The sequence below is a fragment of the Anas platyrhynchos genome, chromosome 1 (assembly GCF_047663525.1).
Source record: "Anas platyrhynchos isolate ZD024472 breed Pekin duck chromosome 1, IASCAAS_PekinDuck_T2T, whole genome shotgun sequence".
Classification (NCBI taxonomy): Eukaryota; Metazoa; Chordata; class Aves; order Anseriformes; family Anatidae; genus Anas; species Anas platyrhynchos.
The window spans coordinates 105187891-105210649 of record NC_092587.1 but is presented as its reverse complement, the minus strand read 5'-3'; the positions used below and the strand labels follow the sequence as shown (position 1 = coordinate 105210649).

At 35.3% G+C, this 22759-nt stretch overlaps 1 long non-coding RNA gene across 1 annotated transcript; it reads right to left on the bottom strand.

The window, feature by feature from the left end:
• Positions 1–1611: 1611 nt before the first annotated feature.
• LOC110352581 (uncharacterized) lies at positions 1612–22479 on the bottom strand. Its single transcript, XR_002401750.4, has 4 exons — positions 21803–22479; positions 5769–5854; positions 4357–4420; positions 1612–3929 (listed from the first exon to the last, which is right to left on the bottom strand). It is a non-coding gene; the product is annotated as an uncharacterized lncRNA (long non-coding RNA).
• Positions 22480–22759: the final 280 nt, after the last annotated feature.

Sequence of the window (22759 nt, the reverse complement as noted above, 5' to 3'; positions counted from 1 at the left end):
AGATAGGAGAAAATTCAACATTGTATGAGATTTTCTTCATTTATCCCATCAGAAAGAGGGGAAAAAAAAAAATCATGATTAAAAAGTAACTGTCCAAAGTTGTAGAATGCCTAACTACAGAATCAGTCAAAAATGTTTCACAAAGTAGTTACCTTTTGAAGTTGAAGAAAATGAGGAGCTTATTTTTGTTGTTATTGTTTAAACCACTCCTGTGAACTACTGTGACTTTGCATCGTTACAATATTATCAAATGAGAAAGATGATAAAACATCTGGCAAACCCTGTTAATATTCAGATAGATAAGTTCAAATTCTGTTAGTACCCAGAGACAGAAAAGTTAGTCATACATTTCTGTAGATTTGTCATGATTCCGACATTTCCTGCTGTTCAGGCTTTTTGTATTCTTACTCAGAGATCTTTCGTTTTTCCTGGGAACTGAATGGGAAAACTAATCTCGTTTGTTTCAGAACTCTTATAAATGAAGTCTCAACTCAATCTGAATTTAATAATGTTTATAAAAGTAATATTTATAAAAGGCAAGTAAATAGTGCTGCGTGTGCGGGTAGTCTACACTCTACCAACATGCGCACATGAACATCAAGCATTCTAAATATACAGAAAATTGCTTTTACATACTAAACCTGAGTATGCCTATACATATGCACAATCAGGAAAGGTAACAAACAATCCTTTAAGTCGATTACTATCAATGTCCATGACTGGGGGAGCATAGTTGGCCTGGTTGAAGTGCTCCCATATCTTCTATGACTTATAACAGTCTCCATTTTCCATTGCTTTTCTTGATTACAAACACCAGAGAGTTCCAGGGCTAGCCGTGGGAACAATATGTCTCCCTTTAAGTTGTTAAGCAACTTGGCCTTCAGGCCTTAGGTATCTTAGTCCTCCCAGATCAAAGGGAAACAGGTCCGGCTCCTTTTTAGGGCCAACAGGGCCTGGATCAAAAGGCACGTTCAGGTCACCACAGGGCGTAACAGCAAAGGCCTGCAATGGCAGTAGTGGTGGGGAGCGGGGGGGGGGCAATGGCACAGCAGGTGGATCAGTAAACGAGCCCACAGCTCCCCCGCTGTCTGGTAAACCACACGTTTCTGACTGTGGTCCCACATGGCTCTTTAAGGCCTCAGAGACTGCTTGCCAGGTGCCAAGCAATCCCGCTGCAACCTTGTCTTTTTTTTTTTTAGCAGCAGAGTCCCACACCTTGACCTCAGTTTGGTCCCATATTTCAGGCTCATGAACTGTCTGATTGTTAATAAGGAGAATAAGCTGTAAGGTTACCAGGACAGTCTTTGTTCCTAAGGACGTATGATTCCCCATAATGCGCAACTGCTTACCAGTGAGGGTCTGCTTCTCTCATCTTGAGCTTCTTTCCAGCTCCGGTGTGCCTATTTCCAGTGACTTTCTGTACAAGCTTCTTTGAGCAGTTTGCTGAGTTTGTCCAAACCTATCTTCATGCGGCGATCAATGTCTCTGTTCCCGTCCTGGTCCCTGTTCTGCTAGCCTGTTCCTTTTCATTCCTTCTTTCTACTTCTTTATTGATGACATAACTTCATCACATCGTGTTGCCTTTTTTTTTTTTTTTTATGTTGAGGACAGGCTCCCCTCTTATACCCTTCACCCCACAGCAGTCCTTTTCAAAAGTGACTTTTCATTGGTCAAACAACTTTGCGTATAACAGCAAACACCCAGCAACTTCCATGCCTTAATGGCTGGAGAACAAGCAACCCAAGACTGCATGGAGTCTCCTGAATCACCCTTCTTTGTTCCCTCTCAACTCTTTTACATTCCTGATGGCCTCATCGTTAAGAGTCTAATGTTATCATCAACCACAGGGCTTTCCGACCCCCATGGCCTCACTCCCAAATTTCCCCCTTCTTTATTAACATCAACCATCTTCTTGACATGAATTATTATGCCATATATCACAAGAACTGCACTCTAAGACACCTAAAAACTAGTAATGCAGAATATGATACAAGTGAATTCTGTCTGTGTATTATGTAGAGTAATTGTAAATTTGATTTCTTATGTAGGGTAATTGTAAATTTGATTTCAATAACTGCACTGGTGCAGTACTGTGTATGAGCTAATGAGCACTCCTGAGAGAATGTAAGTAAAGATGCATTAAATATATGTCCATAATGAAGCCTATTTTAGGGCAAATTGGCATTGTCAAAAGCCTAAGGAAATCTTATCATTCTTCTTCATGAATATGAGCAATCATTTTAATCACATTTTTCACTACAACTTTGTTAACGCATGAATGAGTGGCAAAATAGATTTAGCTTTGTCACGTAGATTTAATTCTAGAACTAACAACTGAAGTATTGCATTAATGCCCAGCCAAGTTTAATAGGGCAAGAACACAAAAAACCACAACAATAATATTTTGTTCCTAGAATGACTTTTGTCTTTTTTTTTCTTTTTTGTCTTTTTTTTTTTTGTAAGAATATGCCAAACAACATTTTAAAGAAAAAGTGAGGAAAAATGCTGGCTCGTGTTAACACTCAGGAAATCCAGATATCTTACAAGAATTGGTAGAATTCAGAATCAGATGTAGACTTGAAAAAGCAAATGATTCAAAGTTGAACTTTAGATTATAGACATGAATTAGAGAGGGTGAAAGAAAAATCTGGAGAGTAGAAACAGCTGGAAGAACACTGGGAACTGAATTTTTTACATCTTACACTGCAGTTTTTGCTTGAATAAGCACGTGTTTCAAGAAGTTGAACAAAGGTTGTATATTTTTCTCTTTACTCAAGTTTAAAAAAAATCTTTCTTTTAAGATCAATAAATGGATAAATTCAGGAAAAGTTTTTTCTCATGCAAGTGGATGAAAATTAGTGTCTCTCATATCAGACGTGATTACTATAGTGTAAGTTGTAACACTGCATTTGCACCTGGTCTCTGCAAACCTTACACTTTATTATATGCTACTTACTGCGTACACTTGTGTGTAGGGCTGTGTATTACTTGAAATATGCTTTGGGTCAGGAGACTTTGCAAAAATCCAAGAGGAAGCAAACCGCATTTGTAGTTATCCATTATAATTTTTAGCTTCCCATGCTAGCAATTTCTAAATGCCACAACACTTCTGAAGGGAAACTACAGACAGAAGTCAACGGACTGCAAGTTAGAAGAGTATCTGCAGTATTCCTATCATGCAGTAAATCTCCAGTGTCCACATTTTATGGACATGGAGCCCAATGACAAGACCGTTTACTTTAATTGAACTCATGGGACCATGTTCAAGCATTTTCAGACACTGCTTTCAAGCAGTGACCGGGGGCATGAAACAATATCTTTATAACATCTCAGAACTTAACTTATCAGAGCTGCAAAATTCTGCATGAGCAAAGGCTTTTTTTTTTTTTGTACCACAACATTGAGTGATGTCAGAAAATCTATCCTTACTGGAAAAAGAATGACTAACTCCTTTGGAAAGGCAGCAACCACAAGGGTCAGCTGTGAATCCAAAGAGGATTACCCAGGTAAGTACAGTCATAGAAGAAATCACTAATTTACCTTATCTACTATTATGCTAGAATATCCTATTATTTGCCACTGAATTCCAGGAACATGGGGTGTCTACTTGAACAGGGGTAACTGTATATGATCATACCTCACCCTTTGCAAATAATGTTTATTTATATTAAGAGAGAATATGTTCGTGTTGCAAGAGGGCCTTACTGCCAGGAATCATTCAAAAACACCTGAGATTCCATGAAACTCTAGATTCCATGGAACAGAATGGAATCCACTGGATTACATACTAGATTCCGTGAAGCACAAGTTTAAGAAATTTGATCCTATCTGTGTTGTGGTTAGGGCAGGTACGTTCTTCACAGAGCTGTTGATGTTACTGAAAGCAGTAAAAATCATGACTTCCTTTACTTCAGATGTTCCACATCAGGCTATTAAAAATAATAACAAAGCCTTATGCAACATCAGAAATTCTTGCACAGATTACAGCAATAAGAAAATGTGAAGTATATCTAATGACAACCCTTTGGAGAGTGTTTCTTTCTCTCCAAGCTTTTTTGAAACCTGCTTTGAACGTTGGCCTAAGCTGCTGGTAAAATATGGTAAAAAAAATTGTTACCCTCTAGATTTCCTGAAGGCCCATTTTCTGAAATGAGGAACTTGTGAAAATGCCTCACTATTGCAGGGTTTTTCAGTCGTTTCACATTTAGATATGAAATTCCTGGATGTCAGATCTTTATACGTTCGTTAATAAGTTTTAATATTGAAAGTATGTTACCATTAAACAACATGGAATAAAAATGTGAAATGTTAGTATGTTCTGTAGTTTTCAAAATTGAAACAAAAAATTCTTCCTACCACTTCAGCATCCTGTTTTTAATCTCTTGGATCTCATGTATTACTTCTGAGAAATCTCCTTTCTCTGTAATATGGGGAAAAAAAAAAACATATCACGAGAAAATAACACTCTGCTTTTACTTTTATATTTTCTACCTAAATGTACATTACCTACAACAATGTTCTTAAGGACTATAACATTACTATTTATGCTTCAGATGACCTCTAAAGTCAAAGAAGTAATATAATATTAAACTTTTTTTTTTGAGAATTGATTAGACAGATTCTGTTTTTGTTTGTTACTATTTCTGTTACCATCAAGAACATATCCAAATTTCTGTTACTTATACATCAATAGGCGTACCAAATAGGAATGACAAACTGGAATCCTAGTCCTTCAATCAGAACTGTTTACTGTGCTTCATAAGACCAACATTTACAAGTGAAAATAAACAAAGGAACAAACTTCTATTCTATTCTATGTCCCACAATTCTGCTTAGTATAACGCACTAAACAGCTGGCACAGCTAGAGTACCTGTGCTGTCTCACTGTTTTTTTGTGATCATATTCTGGTCAAGAGGTAGTTGAAAGGTTTTATTTGTTTCTAGAACCTTTGGCATCATCTGACAGATTCATGCTGAAAACAAATGAACAAACAACAGAAAAACATTTTTCCCATCTATTAGGTAGTTTGGGAAAATATGTTCTGATTCCTAAGGGCAAAATTTGTCACTGCAGATATTGTTCCAATGTTCCTAAGGCAGGTCATTACAGGACTTGCGTATCAATGATTCTTGAATTACTTAAGCTCAGCATAGCTTAGGAGCAACTCAATTTTAACTGCTTTAGAGACAGGAAAGACACGTTTTCTGTTTTCAAACTGAAAATTTGAACTTTTCACAACTGAATCATGTTGAATAAAATGAAAGAGTATGGAACTGTATTACAACACATCAACAATATGGTTCATGCTTGCTTTTCTAAGAAAAGTTATCTATCAGATTGACTTTTTCCTGCTTCCAGAGCATCAGAAAAATATGTCTAATGACTGGAAAAAAATGTTTTAGGACCTACTCTCCACACACCTAGACAATGCTTACAAGAATTTTGGACAGGCTACCTGAGGTCTTAGATCCATGATGGCTACATGCTGATACTCTTCTGTAAGGCCCCTGGATGACATATTACCACACAGGAATACAGCAAAGGACAAGCCTCTACAATTTTATTAGCATTATTGACATTGAAATAATAAGCAGCCAGGAATGAATATAAAAATAAAAGCTTCAGAAAAAAATGTTAAATTAAGATAGAAGATCTTAAAAGGTACTGGAAAGAGGCATACTACTATACATCTCCAGCCAATTTCAACTACCACTTTTTTTTTTTTAATTGGATCACTTTAACAGAGGTGAAATAGGAATGTCTATACCTGAAGGCTGAGAGGAGGGAAGGTAGCTTTCAGACAGAAGGTACCAAGGAGTAGCTGAGTAGCCTTTTCAATGGATTCAGCTGTGCCTGGAAAAAAAACAGACTGCAGCTGTAATAAAGGAAATTTGATAAACTGAGACTCTTAAGTTCTAGTGCAAAGTATTAACTAAAAAGTCAAACTACTTCATTTTATACATTATATTAAAACATGTTAGTATATAGGTTATAATAACACCAACATTTTTGTAAATGAATAATTTTAAAGCAATTTGTTCATCTGGATTTTTTAAATCAGTTTAGTACAAGGTAAATTATATGCAATGCTTTAGATTCATTCTTTCTGCTGTTTGCTTCTGTTTCTTCTAATAGTGCTCCTAGTCAAAAACAAACAAAAAAATCCGTTTGAGATGAGAAGCTTTTCTTCCTTATTAACATGGGAACATTTATGTTTTAATTTCTTTTCCACCATCAAAAGTTATTAAAGCTTCTACTGTAAAGTTGTAGATTCAAACATTTAAATAATGTTTTCATGCAGTTAGAGATGTGCTGAGCATTTCAAAACAAAAACAAGACAGAGCCACTCATTCTGTGCCAAGACCATTTGAAAACAATCTGCCTTTATAAAAACAGGTTGGGAAACATCAAGAATAAAAAGCAATTACTTTAAGAAGTCACTGAGAATTGGGTTTTGATGTCTGCTGCTGAAATTTCTAGCAGTTAATGAGTCACATCACTTTGCTCCAGTCACATTGCTTTGACACGACACATGGCATTATTGAATGGTCAGTCAGAAAATTTGAACACATGTATTTTATGGGAAAAGGCTGTTTAAATGTCTGTACAAAGCATAAAAAAAGTATTTAGGAATTTAGGGACTGCCTTGGCAGTGTCAAGAGTTGGAGTGGGTATGTATTCTTTACCATACTATTGGAACAGTTTTAGTTGTTTTGTTGTTGTTTTCCTAAAAGTCATGTAGCTGGTATTCCATAGAACCAGATAAACACAGTTTATAAAATACTTCTCTGCAAGCAGTAAGTGTGTCGCCTCCTGAACAATATAGATACATATTGCCAAAAGATGAGAACATCTTTAACTGTCTGTTCTTTCTTTTTAATTTCACTCAACAGAAGGAAGATTAAAAAGATACAGGCATTGACAATAAGCAACACAGTAACTGTAAAGACTTACAAATACAGCATAATGTCAAACTATTAAGGATCTCTGCAACAGAAAGCCAAAATAAACTTGACCTTCCTGGAATCAAAGCTGGAAAACTGGAAATGGAGGAGGCTATGGGTTGTGACAATAAGACTGTAATAAGAAATCCTGCTCTTTCTTGGCAAGATAGTTGCCATAAATCTAAGAAAACAGTTCTTACATATGATTTTGATGAACACGTTTAGAAACTCTTTGCACACATAGTATGCCCAGGAACTTCCAGATACTTTGTAGACATATGAGGCATGTAGGAACTTATTACTTCACCCACCATACACACATAAAATAGCCCAAATCATATTTAGATTTTTCTTGAATTTCAAGTAGGCCATTTCCAAACTTCACATTTAAATTTATTTCATTTTTGATTTTGTTGATCACATTAACTGATTCTCTTTATTTATGATTTCATTGTGTTTTATAAAGAAGATACAAACATATGCTTTTGGGTACAAAATAGCTAGGTCAGCATACAAATCATGAGAATAAAGCGATGTTTAATTGTATACTTTGTGTTATAAAAATTAAAAACAGCCAAGTTTTCATAAAACTGCATGTACACTTTCCTGAATTACAAGTAAATGTAAGAATTACAAATATTTAATGTTTCCTTATTTTTCTGTTAATGAAAAGGAAATATCACTATTTCACATTCAGAAATTCAGTATCTCAATATTCTCTCAATTATTAACTTACATATTATTTTCAGAGTAGATATGTTAATTTGGTATTTAAAAGTCCTAATACTATACCACATTCCAAAATACCTTGAGATGTTTTATTGAAATTATTTGTATAAAAATACCAGGTTTTAGAAGTCAAAATTAAGTAATATTGCAGATTAAATTAAGAGATAAAGTAATGAATTCCTACATGTAAATATGAAAAATGATTATTAGTTTATAGAAGTAAGTCTTCAAAATAGTTTACTTATACATCCAGTTTTTCCTCATTTTCATGATTGGGGCATTGCCAACTGAGAGAAGAAAATGTGTCTCAAATAAATGTAGAGACAATCATTTTTAGTGTAACACCGCTTTTCTCTTACAAATCTCTCTTTTGTAAGAGTATACCCAATATTTCCATACTTTCTCCTTCAGAACAATGCAAGGAAGGACATCTGTACAACTCCATCATTAGCAATACATTATACCACATAAACATGTGTCTCAGTTACAGGCTGATCAGGGGCTTAGCAAACTTCAGATGAGCAGCAGTTTTTATTTCAATTTATATCCTAAAACAGGAAATGGTGTCTATTCTGAAATAATTCCATTACTAGGAGTTCTTACAGGTTATGGTATTAAGCAATATCAGTATGTGTGAATAGCAAAATTTAATTCAAAAAGGGAAATAAAAGCCATACACAGAAATGACTATAGTTACATACAGTCATGAGCAAAGTTAGTTTAAGATGAACACCATTGAAGCACAGCACTCAGCAGTGGCTTGGAACTGCAGTCATTACAAACTATAACTTGCAATGATGTATACAAGCATATGGGGAAAAAAAAAAAAAAAGAAAAACAGATCCTTTAAAAAAAAAAAAAAAAAACATGATTACTTTCTACCTCAATGTTATGCAAGTGTTTCTGTTAAGTGTTAACTTTTAGCAAGTTTCTTCTGTATAACTGCTGATTTAAGAAAATGTCCATGAAATCAAGGAATAAAGGGCATAGCAAACAATCATAGTTAAAACCCAAGAACAAAAGTTGTAAATTATGAATAGTACAAAACTGCTTTTATACAAACTTGAATGTGAGTTTTGTTCCTTTGAAAATGAACAAAAGGGGCAAAAAAGAAGCTGAAGATGCGATGTACTGCTGTTATCACCAGCTGTACGTTTTATTGTTTGCCATGGAAGTTAAAACTAAGAGTGAAGTGACAGTGATTATATCTTGCTATCCTGGAGTATTAAGGGTTTTTTTGTTGTTGTTGTTTTTTTTAAATAGCAAAACCCCAGCAGAATATAAATATCTTATCCCAGGACAACTCATATTGAAATTGTGATTCAGAAGCTGACAGACAATATATTGAGACAATTCAAAGGACTTAGATATAGAATTTTGTATTTATGTACATACGGTTTCATAAAATTTCTGTTCACTGTATAAATTCAACTCTTGTTATAATCCAGGCACAGGAATTTGATATGCATTAAGAGATTGCCACATTTTCATAAATAGTTTGTGTCTGTAAAACAGTAAGAAGCTTTTTAGAATTCTGTTTTGTGGGATGCAAATAGTCTGTATTCTGAAGAAGACAACCTGCTTGATAGCACTTCATTTTGGCAAAGGAAGGGTAGTATCCAGTACCCAGCCACTGTTGTGAAAATGTTCTACCACAGATGAGAAAGAACCAGGACATGATTCTCTCACCAATATGCTACTGCTTTGGCATGAGGAAGGAAATAACATGGATAATAATGAAATATGCATTTGAGAAGTTAATTTAGGATAAAAATTATTAAAACTACAATGATGTAAAGTTAAATTCCTTAATTCTTAGTTCATTGTTAGATGATTCATTTCACACATTACAAAGATTCTTAAAATATGCTCAAGCTATTTATTCTGATTTTCAAATTCAGTTCACATGAATTTGTTCAGTTCACACTTTTACATGGAAATCCAAAATCTGAAAATTATCTTAAAGTAACTATTCAATAGGGCAGCAGTTAATTATTTAACTATATATTTTTTTGCTTATGACTTTTGAAAACTAGCATTATACTCCACCATTATATAAAACACACAGATTTGGACTTTGGTGTTCAAAAAGGTATTCACAACACCAAATGAATAGTTGTCAAACTATCTGGGTTGATTACAGTATATTTTGATAATATTCATGCTATTTGTGGCCTCTCAGCTTTACTTAGGCATTCAGATTCACAGATGATAAAGATGTGGTATGCACACAGCTGAAGGGAATGTCTATTCCAGTGAGACAGGTAGAACTTGATTCAAAACCTGAACAATGTTCTGACAGCATCCTAGCAATATATTCTGAATAGCGACTGAGTAAAAATCAAAGACTTATTCAAACCCACCACTCTTTAAATATATTTATGCATTATCTGCTTGCTTTACTGACAGAACTCTATTCTGTCACATCTTGTGCATTCTCAACAGGGCTGTTTAAAAGTTTCTAATTAGGTGCTCCTATGAAATCTTAAAGCAACAGGATCATATAAATGTCAAAGTAGATCATTTGAAGGCAAACATACAAGTATAAATGAGGCCAGAAGTTAGCCTGCTGAATCTTATCTTGGTAGTGTCTTATTTAAGGAAAACTCTGAGTTTGATGAGAAAATTTCAGATTTTCAAGTTTAATTTGCACAGCTGGCAGGTGGAAAATAGCTTAATCTATGCTGAGATTGCTATGTGTAGTTATGGAAAAGATACATAGGAAATGTGCATGTATAGATAACAATAGGACAAAGAAAACTGTTTTAAACTTAAAAAAAAAAAAAAAGGTAGTTTTAGATTAGATGTTAGGAGGAAATTCTTCATTTAGAGGATGGTAAGACACTGGAACAGGTTGCCCAGGGAAGATGTGGATGCCCCATCCCTGGAAAGGTTCAACGCCAGGCTGGATGGGACTTCTAGTGGGAGGTGTCTATGTCAGGGGGATAGTAGAGCCAGGTCATCTTTAAGGTCCCTTCCAACTGAAGCCATTCCATGAAAACAAGTTATGTATATCTCAGAGGCTTTAGGAAAGCAATAGTAATGATAACCTCTTTTTACAATTACAGCCTCAGAGATGCCATGCAAACAGTTCAGCAGAGTAGTGCTAGACTACTTGTCACACTAAGGTGCTATAAAATACACTAGGGAGTACTTTTGGTACAGGGAAAAAATGTTACTGCAACTGGTAAAATTTAATTTAAAGTAACTTCAATATTTAGACTCTGGATGCTTCTATATGCATAGCCTAATACCACTGCTATAATTATTAGCTAGAAAAATAAGTGCTTACATATTTTTTTTTCAAGTTGTGGTGAACAGATGGAAAATGCTCATAAGCATCTGACAGTAAGTATAAAACATAATGCTGAATGTTGGTTTAACCTTAGGAGCTTTACTATACTGACTTACTAAGGAAAAAAAAATTGCATTTCAAGAAATTGAAATGAAATTTAACTGTTTTTTAATTCTGTATCCTAGATAATGACTTTAATATATTTCAGCTTTAATATTACTTCAGAATATTAGTTTAAACTAATGACCAGATAATACTTATTGGCACCTCTAGATGGGGTCTATCTCATCATCCCTACACTGAGTTTTCCACTTTACTTTAGATAATGTTATCCATGAATCTTTTGTTATCTGTGGAGTTGGTCTTCTAAGCAGTTAGGAAATCACCTAATAACAGCTTAATGAAGCTCTTTTCATTTATCAGAATTCGGCATGAGGTAAAATCCTTAAAGATCATATTTCGCTTTACTCCCATATCAGTTCATACTCATAGAAGGAAGTTGATTTGTTATAATTTGCTCCTGACAAATCCAATGCATCTGTTACTCATCTCATCCCTTAAATGCTTACAGAGTTTGGCTTTTTGTTCTGCAGAACAATAATTCCATGTTCTCTTCTCCCACTGTTTTAAGGTGTGAAGTAAGTGTGCTTTTCTGTAACATCATGGAACCCCATCTACCTTTCATATAATTTTAAAAAGACTATTTCAATATCAGCAAGTAGACAATATACAACATTACCAATTTAGGCCACACACTGCAATTGGATTAAGTGTGCAGAAGAAGCAATTGAATCTGAGGAATTAACACCCATAGTACACACTACAAAACTTGGCAGGATTTCGACCATCATTTTGACCTGTAATCTGAGTGTCCAGGAGGATATTCAGGTGCACTTTTCAGAGTGCACATTTCTGTTTAGTTCTGTTTGAAAAGAATCCACTTCACTTACTCTAAGATCATTATACTGTCTGTGCCAAACCACAGTTAATGGATGACAGGGATATTCAGCTCAAAAGACCACTCTTGATCTGAACTACTGTAGCCACATTCTAAATATTCTCTTGATTCCAGGCCATTTGTTATTTGAAGTTGTCTACTTTGCTTGATGTGAAAAATCATTTCTAGATAAAACTAGAACTGTTTAGAATTTATATAAAATTCTGTACATTCAGTAAGTTCTAAAAAAAGAATTGTCACATTGTTGTGCATATAGTTACACTTACATGCAGCAACATATACTGCAGTGCACTATAAGAAAACTTGAACATTTTATTGAACATTTTAGATGTCTGTTTAGTTACTAGCAAACAAGAAAAAATAACTTGTTAGGTAAGGCAAAAATGACAGTTCAGTTAAGTAGGCCAAATACACCTCTTGGCATTTTGATTGCTGATTGTGTTTTTGTGATTATACATATGTATTTACTGAGAACATCTCACAATGTATCCCTTGCACATGCACAATTAACAACCGCTGAGCTTCTTGGCGTCACTGACATACTGTGCATCTCTCTCAAAGATAAGCAATACATGAGGTTTATATTGTTCCTGCTCTGCATTTTCATTTTCTGCCCTGTTAGTCACTGATCCCAAAACAGCTTCAGAAGTCATTAGATTTACAGATAAAGTGATGCAACTCAAAGAACTACTTTCTTCAATGGAAAAGTCTGATTGTTGTAATGACACTTAACGATATCTATTTCTCTGTGTTTTGTTAACAGAACCAGAATAAATGGTGCCAATCAAAGTCTTTCTTGGAAACTGGCCTCAACAAAACTAGGAAGCTATAGTGTTATACTTTTATAATCAAGTATCTATTATGAGTCAATCCAGAAGCAATAAGCATAGTTTAGGGATTAATCACTCCACATTAGCTGGTGTTATTTTTAACATCCAAGACCGGCACAGTTAAGTAGATTTTATTTGGCAGTTTTTGCTTGCTGAACAAAAGAACAGATTCAGTGTAAATAACAGCTTTTTAGCAAAACATCCCTACAGGAGTATCTATAGGTATTATATTTGCAGTTTCATTTTATTACAAATGTAATATGATCAGCATTACAGTGTATTTGCTGAAACTACAACTCAAAACAAATTTCTCAAAAAAAAAAAAAACCATGGAAAAAATCCAGTATTTAAGTCAAGAGCCTTTTAACTGACTATATAAGCATTTCTTTGTCCTAAGAAGCAATTTCTAATCACACTGAAAATCTAGATATTTGAAAAAGAATTCTGCATCATGAAACTTCTGTTCTTAAAGAAATTAACAGATGAATCAAGAATACAATGAAACACAATGCAGTAGAAGAATTTTGTCATTCCTTTTTTATCAGATAAAGAAAACATGCTACAAATAGGGTGTATACAAACCTGCGAGATCAGGTATATATGCAGTCACTTTGAAAGTCCCCTCAAAAGAAAAAATGTATTTGTTCTTTGAAGACTTGAATGTTTTACTTCAAATAGCTTGTTAAGGTCATTTTGTCTCTAGGAGCAACCTAAGACCAGGTAGTACACTTAAGTTCTTAAAGGGAAGCCCAGGAAGCAAAGAAGAAATGGGCAGCAGCTGTTACTTTCTGTACTCAGTGCTATTTGAGAAGCTGGAGTAGGATCCTTAAGTTCTTCCTATTTGTTAGGTTACATATCAAAGATGTATTGCAGGGATTCATGAGATGTAAATTCTTCTAGATGCAAGACAGAGTCTTTAGGGAATATGGCAATTGCTTTCCACATTAAATCTCAGTGTTCAGAATCTCTGAATATGGATTCTGACAATAAAGTGAATAATCTGTCCAATACACTTGTTGAAAACCATAATTTCCCTTAACATTAATGCATTGTCTTAGAATTGTTACTTTTCACCTTTCTGTAAACTTTTTCTGGATAATTAAAAAAAGATCTTTGATTCTTAGGCAAACCACCCTCCCACAAAAGCAGGCAGCGAGGTAGCTCAAAACATGAAAAGAAATTTCTTAGTCACTGTAGATGCTCATTACCCTAGGTTTTAAAGTACCTTCATGTACTACCACCCATCCAGTTCATGTTGACTTTATTAAAGTGTCAGAATAAATGCCAGTGACTGGCACATGAACAGTATCTTCAGATCTCCTAGCACAACATAAATATCTGGTTTAAAGTAACATTTACTGTTAGATGTTATTTAAAGCCTGTCTATAATAAATCTTTTCACTTGGTTTTCCTCATGCTTTTTTAAAATTGCTTCTGGAAAACTCACATGACAATTACCAACCTTCATTGATCTGAATTTTGAGTCATCTTTCACATTATACGCTTAGTAATGGATTTATATTGAGAAAGGATAAAAACAAAAACTATATGCCACCGAAGAATTTGGCATGGGTTCGCTATAGTTGGAAAAGACATGGAGTAACAACCATGGAAAAAGTCTAATTGCCCTCCAGCTCCATATCAGCTAGTGTATTATAAAGAACTTAGAACACCAGAACCAAGTTTGATGTAGAATTGACTGTAATAAAAACCCAGAAAAAGATACCACTGTGAAACTAAATTTTTGTAAATTTTAAAATGAACTCTACAAACTAAGAAGTCTCCTTGTGATTTTTTTTTTTTTCATTTTGACAAAATCTCAGTTCACAGGTTTGGTTGATATACAGAGATGTTGATGGTAACACGGGAAAAAAAGAGCTATTTCAAATCTGGCCAAAAATGAATCATTAAAAGTCTACCAGTTTCTTTCTGAAGAGGTATCTTGCTACATAAGAAAAAATACCTGACACTGGTCCATACCAGATAAGCAGCTTCTGATGAATTATCCAATTCATAATTTATCTATAATACATGCAAGTGTCTCAGACTTACTGTAATTGTGCATCAAATCACAGAGAGGTAGGACGCCTGAGTGGCTACCTTTGTACAAAGACACTCACCCTCTAAACTGTAAATTAAAGTTTGTAATTTTCAGTATATGCCAGCAAAAGAAAGAAAGAAATCCTTTTAAGTTCACCTGGCCTTCTTCAACCCTTGGATCTGAGTACTCAGAACTTAACCTAATCATTACTCAACCTAATCATTGAATTACTCTCTCCCCATTGCAAGTGGAAAATAGTCTCTTGAATCTACATAATAGCAAATTTGAAAGATTTATTGTATTATCCCCATCAGTAATTTACTCTTTCCACAGGGAATGAATAAATCTTGAAAAGAACAGCAAAGGAAATAGGGACAATGAGTGAGGAACACCACATGAAAGCAATTCCTGGAGCGATACATTTGTTGTCATGTGCTCAGGGCCATGCCTGAAGTTACACTAGCAGCTTATGTCTTTGTCTTTAGACATTTCATTGCTCTAATGAGTATGCTGAAATAACTTGTATGTATTGTGACCCATATTTGAATTGTTGAGCAAAATGCTGATTTGTGAAAGTGGGAACATCAAGACAAAGCAAGTGATAGGTGAAGTTATGGTTGATTAAATGTCCAACACTAAGCCCTGGCTCCATGAAGGAGGAGAAAAAAAAAAATCTTTCTAGTGTGCTGGGAATGTAAAACTAAGATGTTCAAAATCATATTCATCTGATCTATTCCATATAGCTATCTAATTAGCTGGCTGGAATAAATCACAATACAGGCCTGGTCCAGAAGAAAGACTCAGGGAGGTACCTCATACACTTTCTTAGATAACGCATCTAACCATATGCAAGATGGATGAGTTCTCACTAAGTTTAATTGAGATCAGAATTATCTTAGTTAACATTCACAGACGGCCATGTTATTTGCTTTTACTATACTTACTATGTCACAGTGAAAAGTCTCAGTAAATGATTCAGATGTAGCTTAACATAACCTTGCAGAGCAAGACAAAGCATCCCATTACATGATATATAGCATGACTGATTTGTCATTCTGAACAGAACATATAAGAATGGAAGTGACAAGAGAAACTGAGTGAAACAGCCATTAATCAGAGAATTCCAAAAGAAAAAAAAAAAGTATAAAGCTGTATCTGATTCATTTAAAAAGGACCATGAACTTGTGTGCATGTATATTCATCTGTAGGCTAGTTAGAATTGCATTATGTATGTTCCACATCTTTGACAAAATATGACACTTTCTTAGCCTAATTCCTCAGGATACTGATATATGGACCCTGCTCTGTGCAGAAATGTGGACATCAAATGATACATTCAGTAGCTGGATCCCCTTTTTTGAGCTGATGGAGTGTCACTCACCCTGTTTAAAGAATACTGTATCTGCCATGATTACAAACTATTTTTACTGCCCCACTATTCACTGTTCTTTCAGAATTATTAAAGTGACAGCAAAACAATCAAAGAAATATTCATTTAGAAATACTGGTGACTACAGATAAGATACTATCTATTGCAGCCTAGCCTGAAATGCCATGATTATGCTCGTGGCTTTAGATAATATTCTAAGTAAATATTCCTTAGAAGTTTAATAAATTAGGCATAGAGATAATCAGAAAGTGGGATAAAATGGGATAGAACCAGGGACCCATGTTTGATAAACCTGTTAACTGAAGATCATGCTAGAGAACATAATTGATTTTATTGACAAAGGAAAATGGAAGCAGCTTGTTCATGAAACCTGTTGAAGGCACAGAGTCATGAGCATCAACACAGTGGAAGATTAGAATATTATCCTAAAAGAACCTAAATATTTCAGGGATGGGAATATAACAAAGTTGATAACATTTAGTAGTCCATATAACCATGATTAAGATTTCTTAATTCATGCTGAAAAGTTCCTCAACAGAAACTATAGGAAGAGAAAGGCTTCTGTATTGAATGGTAACTTTGCATTATCAACGTGGTGCCCATCTTTGTAGCTACTTATTTAAAGAAAGTGTCTTGAAAGGAGTCCTGCAAGAAGTATTATGATTTAGTAGATACTTCAGATAGAAAGGTGATCTGCAAGGACTACAGATTTAACCTTTTTTTTTTTTCCAAAAAATGGATTTTAGTATGTTTATTTCAGACTACTTTTCTAAATGGAAAAAGAAATTTAGGGTTATAATCATAAAGATTCAATGAAAGATGTATATTGCAAGCTATTTTGGACCTGTTTTGCTGAAAAAATCTACAAATAGAAGGATTTCAACATTTTTTTTTCTGGACTCCCACATTGCCATTTCCCAGAAGTTAAACAAGAATTTATAAGTGGTAACACCTTAAAGGTGGAAGGCAATTTCCCATAAGAACCTGCTAATTTACAGCTTTCTACACACCAATGACCCTTACAATTTCACAGTTGCTTCATTAATTCCTATACACCTGCTCCATCTATCTTGAGAAAAAATAATAAATAAAAGCTACAATTCACTCACTACATCCACTCCTGAAGCTTTTGAAAAAAGCTGTCTTACTACTTTCTACCAGAAATTGTAACTAATTCTGTTAACGCAAGGGGAATAAAATTGAAAGTAGCATGGCAGATAGATTGATATTACCTGTGGGTCACTGGTACAGAAAAGAAATCTGAATTCTTCCCTGGTGTAATGCTACAGAAATTGATTTACACCAGGGATGCATTTGGCTCAAAGATTTTGAAAGCACACATTTGAAAAAGGAAGTTCTATTTGCACTGTGGGGTTTCCATTCTCATTTTATAAATTCAAGCCTCCAAGTCAGTTCAAGTAGTACAGAATCCATTTCAAGAAAAAAAAAAAGTACTGATGTACTTTCAGAATCTTCCTCACTGAGCCAAAAAGCTACATTTCACAGAAAACAATAAAGTAACTGGAAAAAAAATGTTTTAAGCTGTTATCCTAATAAAATAGGGTGAATCAGTGAGGAATAATCATTGAAAATACTATAAGGTTTGCTTCATTGTCTTTAAGGTAATTCATGCTAAACGTGAAATATGTTTTGAAAGATATTGAGCCTTTCTTGGATTCAGAGAGTAAAAACACGTCATTAAAACTGATGTACATTACCTACATTTGCTTTAAAGGAAGAACATAAATCCTGTATTTTTCAAAAATAAGGCAAAAGATGATTTGATTCCTAAATCAAAGTTGTCTCTTCTATCGATTCCAGATTTTGACTATTAAGACATTATTATTATTATTTTGCCTGTAGGAGATGCACTTCTAGCTACATTATTTGTTGCAGAAGAGTATGATAATTTAGCATTGTGGCCCCCCCCCCCTTTTTTGGGGGGGAGGGGGGGAGAAGGGGCAAAGTGGATGGGACAACTTATTTACTTTTTTTCCTAGAAAAAAGTTCTAATTTCTGTTTATCTCCTTGGATATTTTTTTTTTTCCTCCCAAGTTTTACATATGTAGTTTTTTTTTACATACAGTAGTTTTACATATCATTACATACAGTAGTTTTACATATCATTCAGTAGAACACTTCAGAGAAAACTTTTTATTATTATTACTATAATGAATGAGAACAAGACCACTAGTACATTTGCATAAGCTTGAGTAAAATATTTGAAAGTATTATTGATACTGTCTCTGCAAGATAGAAGTTTGTATTTTGGCTGCAAATCTTTGCTACAGATTAAGTATCAGACAATGCTAAATCTAAAGCAACTAAAACTAAAGTTTGAAATGTATTATTCTACTAACTTGCTACAGTGAATGTTACAGTGAAGTTGTAAACTGGTTCCTCAAAGTTGAATTTCAAATTTATTGATGGTCCACTATTAATAACAATAAACTGATCCAAATCAGGAAGTCCTATTAGTTTGATCCTGTCTCTTTTATAAAATACTGTCAGTTTTCAGTCTTTGCTATAGCAAAGCATTTACAGAAGTTCCTGCAATCCAACCATAAAGATGAGAAAGTAGCACGGTGAAGAACGCCTGCTTGTCCACATAATAGGTCTTCTGCTGGAGTCCCTATCTCTGAACTATGCACTATCTACGCTAGAAGATATGCAGCCTTGGAGGAGGGAAGCTGTTTGCAGAGCTCCTTAATGGTGAAGTATAGGTAATATCTGCTAGTAAAATTTGCCTGTGATAAATACATCTCTATCCTGTGGTGTTTCAACTACTGATACTAACTTTTCAGCAGCCACAGCTGGCACGATAGGAATGACAAGCTTGCTGACCACATGAACTCCCTCTGCTAGTAGGTCTATGATAATAGAATTTGGCACAAACCCCAGCATAAATCAAAACCATTATTTTCAACTACTGCTATATAGTTCTATTTTTCTCCTATCATCTTTACTGAAGTATAGGAAAATGAAGCCTTTATGTTCCCCACAAGACTGCATGATCATAAATTACCTTAAGTCCAACTTTGCTGAGGTTGCTATTTTCAACAAAAATTAGTCTTTTCAACAAAATTGCCAACAATAGTATTTCCTAACTCTGCTCATTCTATTTTTGTCTAAATATAGAACAATTACCCTTTGCAAGCTACATTTCTAAACTTTCTTTGCAATGTTAAAGCAAAATTGAGTTCATAACATACTCTTGCTCAATCTCAAATGTTGAATGAATAGCTTCAAAGAGCTTGTTTTTCTCTAAGCTAAGCACAAATGAGATAAATGCCTTTCTTTAAACAATTCTGCTAAATTAAAATTAAACACTGCTACTAAAAAGGGTTTGATTTTCTTTGGTTTTCTAAGGTTTCCTTGAAATGTTTTTTAAAATAAAACATTACTGTCTTAATAATAATGAATTTTAGCTTTTTCAAAAGTGGAGGTCAGTGATAGGAAAGATAGGACTGTGTTCTCACTAAATGGATTATACTGTTTATTCCAACTTCAGGGACTAATGTCAGTTAGCAATTCCCACACACAATTCCTTTAGAAGAAAATATTATATCTGTAACTATGAGTACAAAGAAGGAGCATTATTTAAGTGTACTTAATAGTACTTATTTTCCCATCTGATTATAGACTGTAGAGATTAACTGCTGAGGATGAGTGCCCAAGCTGGTTAGAAGAGAGAAACAATAGTGCTCATTAAAAATTCATCTTGGAATCGACACTTTATTGAAGCCTGAATTTTAAGAGACATGGTTGAAGTTACATGACATTTTCATAATCATAGAATCATAGAATATCCTGAGTTGGAAGGGACCCTTAAGGATCATCAAGTCCAACTCTTGACACCGCACAGGTCTACCCAAGTTCAGACCATGTGACTAAGTGCACAGTCCAATCTCTTCTTAAATTCAGTCAGGCTTAGTGCAGTGACCACTTCCCTGGGGAGCCTGTTCCAGTGTGCAACCACTCTCTCTGTGAAGAACCCCTTCCTGATGTCCAGCCTAAACTTCCCCTGCCTCAGCTTAACTCCATTCCCGCGGGTCCTGTCGCTGGTGTTAATGGAGAAAAGGTCTCCTGCCTCTCGACACCCCCTTACGAGGAAGTTGTAGACTGCGATGAGGTCTCCCCTTAGCCTCCTCTTCTCCAGGCTGAACAGGCCCAGTGCCCTCAGCCGTTCCTCGTACGTCTTCCCCTCCAGGCCTTTCACCATCTTCGTAGCCCTCCTCTGGACACTCTCCAACAGTTTCATGTCCTTTTTATACTGTGGTGCCCAGAACTGCACACAGTACTCGAGGTGAGGCCGCACCAGCGCAGAGTAGAGCGGGACAATCACCCCCCTCGACCTACTAGCGATGCCGTGCTTGATGCACCCCAGGACACGGTTGGCCCTCCTGGCTGCCAGGGCACACTGCCGGCTCATATTCAACTTGTTGTCTACCACGACCCCCAGATCCCTCTCTTCTAGGCTGCTCTCCAGCGTCTCATCGCCCAGTCTGTACGTGCAGCCAGGGTTTCCCCGTCCCAGGTGCAGGACCCGGCACTTGCTCTTATTGAACTTCATGCGGTTGGCGATCGCCCAGCTCTCCAACCTATCCAGATCCCTCTGCAAGGCCTTTCCACCCTCATTCGAGTCCACAACTCCTCCAAGTTTGGTGTCATCAGCAAACTTGCTCAAAATGCCTTCTATTCCTACATCCAGATCGTTTATAAAAATATTGAAAAGTACTGGCCCTAAAATGGAGCCTTGAGGGACCCCACTGGTGACCGCCCGCCAGCCTGACGCAGCCCCATTCACCATAACCCTTTGGGCCCTGCCCGTTAGCCAATTGCTCACCCATCGTATGATGTTTTTATTTAGCTGTATGCTGGACATTTTGTCCAGTAGGATCCTATGGGAAACCGTGTCATAAGATAACTTTTAAGCTGCAGAACAGATATGGAAACTTTCAGAGAATGTTCTGCCAACTTTTTTTTTTTTTAATAGAATTGTCAAATAAAACATCTTCAAACAAGTGGGTAAACAATGATGGATCTGATATTTAATTGATAAACTTATACATAAACAATATCATTAGAATAAACTATCAGAACATGAAATGCTTCCAAAGTAAGTGTGATCATCTTGTCAGGATAACAATTTGATGGATTTTGTTAGAAACTCCAAATGCTCATAGCATTATAAAAATCCACCACCTTAGGCAGACAGTTGGTCTACCAGGTTGTAAGACATGTTCTGTTATGATTTTCATGAAGTTCTTTCCCTGTCCACAAAGATCTTGAAACCAGAGGCTTGCAACAAAACTACAGGGTCTGTCAAAGTCAGAGGGCTCACTTCAGGGAAAAAGCAAAACAAAAAACAACAGCCAACCAGACAACCCCACAGAAAATTCATTTCAAAAAAATGTGAAACAAAGAACAAGTGCTCAGCTAAAGTTACTCAATGTATCCTTCACAGAGATAACCTTGGGAAAAAAAATAAAAATAAAAACTACAAAACCAGAAGTGACATAAGCCTTTTACAGCACTAATGTTTTTATTATGAATACCATATATCACAGACATTATAATTTTATAAAGTATGAAATTCAACAGTCTTACTTACCACAAGAAGCATATCCAAGTGCTCAGGAAACTAAACTTTATAAATACAGTTTCCTTTCTAATATATATTTAGGGGGTTATTAGTTACAAAGATAGTTCCTGTTTTAGGTATTTCTTTCAGTAAAATCAGCACAGAGGCCACTCCACAATCACCAGAGGAAGAGGACTGCTCTCAGTTGTCCTGTCTCTAAAAGACCCTAAGCCAAAACACCTGAACTTCTTGGGAGAGGGGAACCTCAGAGCCCTTATAGTGAAGAGTAGGTTATTTTGTATCTAACGTAGACATGAAAACAATACTATCAGCCTTCCTCCCACCCCAATTTCTATTACTGTGGAAGTTGTTTCTGAATTATCTGTAAGTGCCTTTCAAAAAGTCTTAGCTAATTAAATATCTAGGCAAGTTATGTTAGCTATCCTCACTATTATTTCTAAATCACAGCAGTAGCTGGGATTAAAATGAAGCTCTCCTCTAACATAGATCAAGCAAGGACTGAAAGTATCTTCCCAAGTCGAGCTTATATAGCTTTCCCTGGCCTATAGAGGCAGTTGGAGGCCCCAGCTGGGGCTGATTAGGGCCATTGTAACTTGCTAGTTTAGGGCCCTGACAATTATTTTCTTCTTTTTCTTCCTTACCATCTCATTTCTTAATTTTACTACCCTCAACCAATTGTTTGAATACTCTTGGATATATTTTTTTTCATGGAGATACTTGTATAGATCCCATATGTGACTTGATTTCACTTCATTTAGAACACTGAAGAACCATCATGTTTCAGCTTATGAGATCTTAAAAAGTAGTTCACAGTATGAGATTCTTGTAGCATATGGCTTTCTAAAGTTGGAGATAAATCCAAGTAACTTCTGTATCATTCAGTGCTTTAACCGATGAGACTATAAAATAGAAATTGAAATCAACTTTGATGGTACTGGTTGATTTTTTACTGATATCATTCTGTAT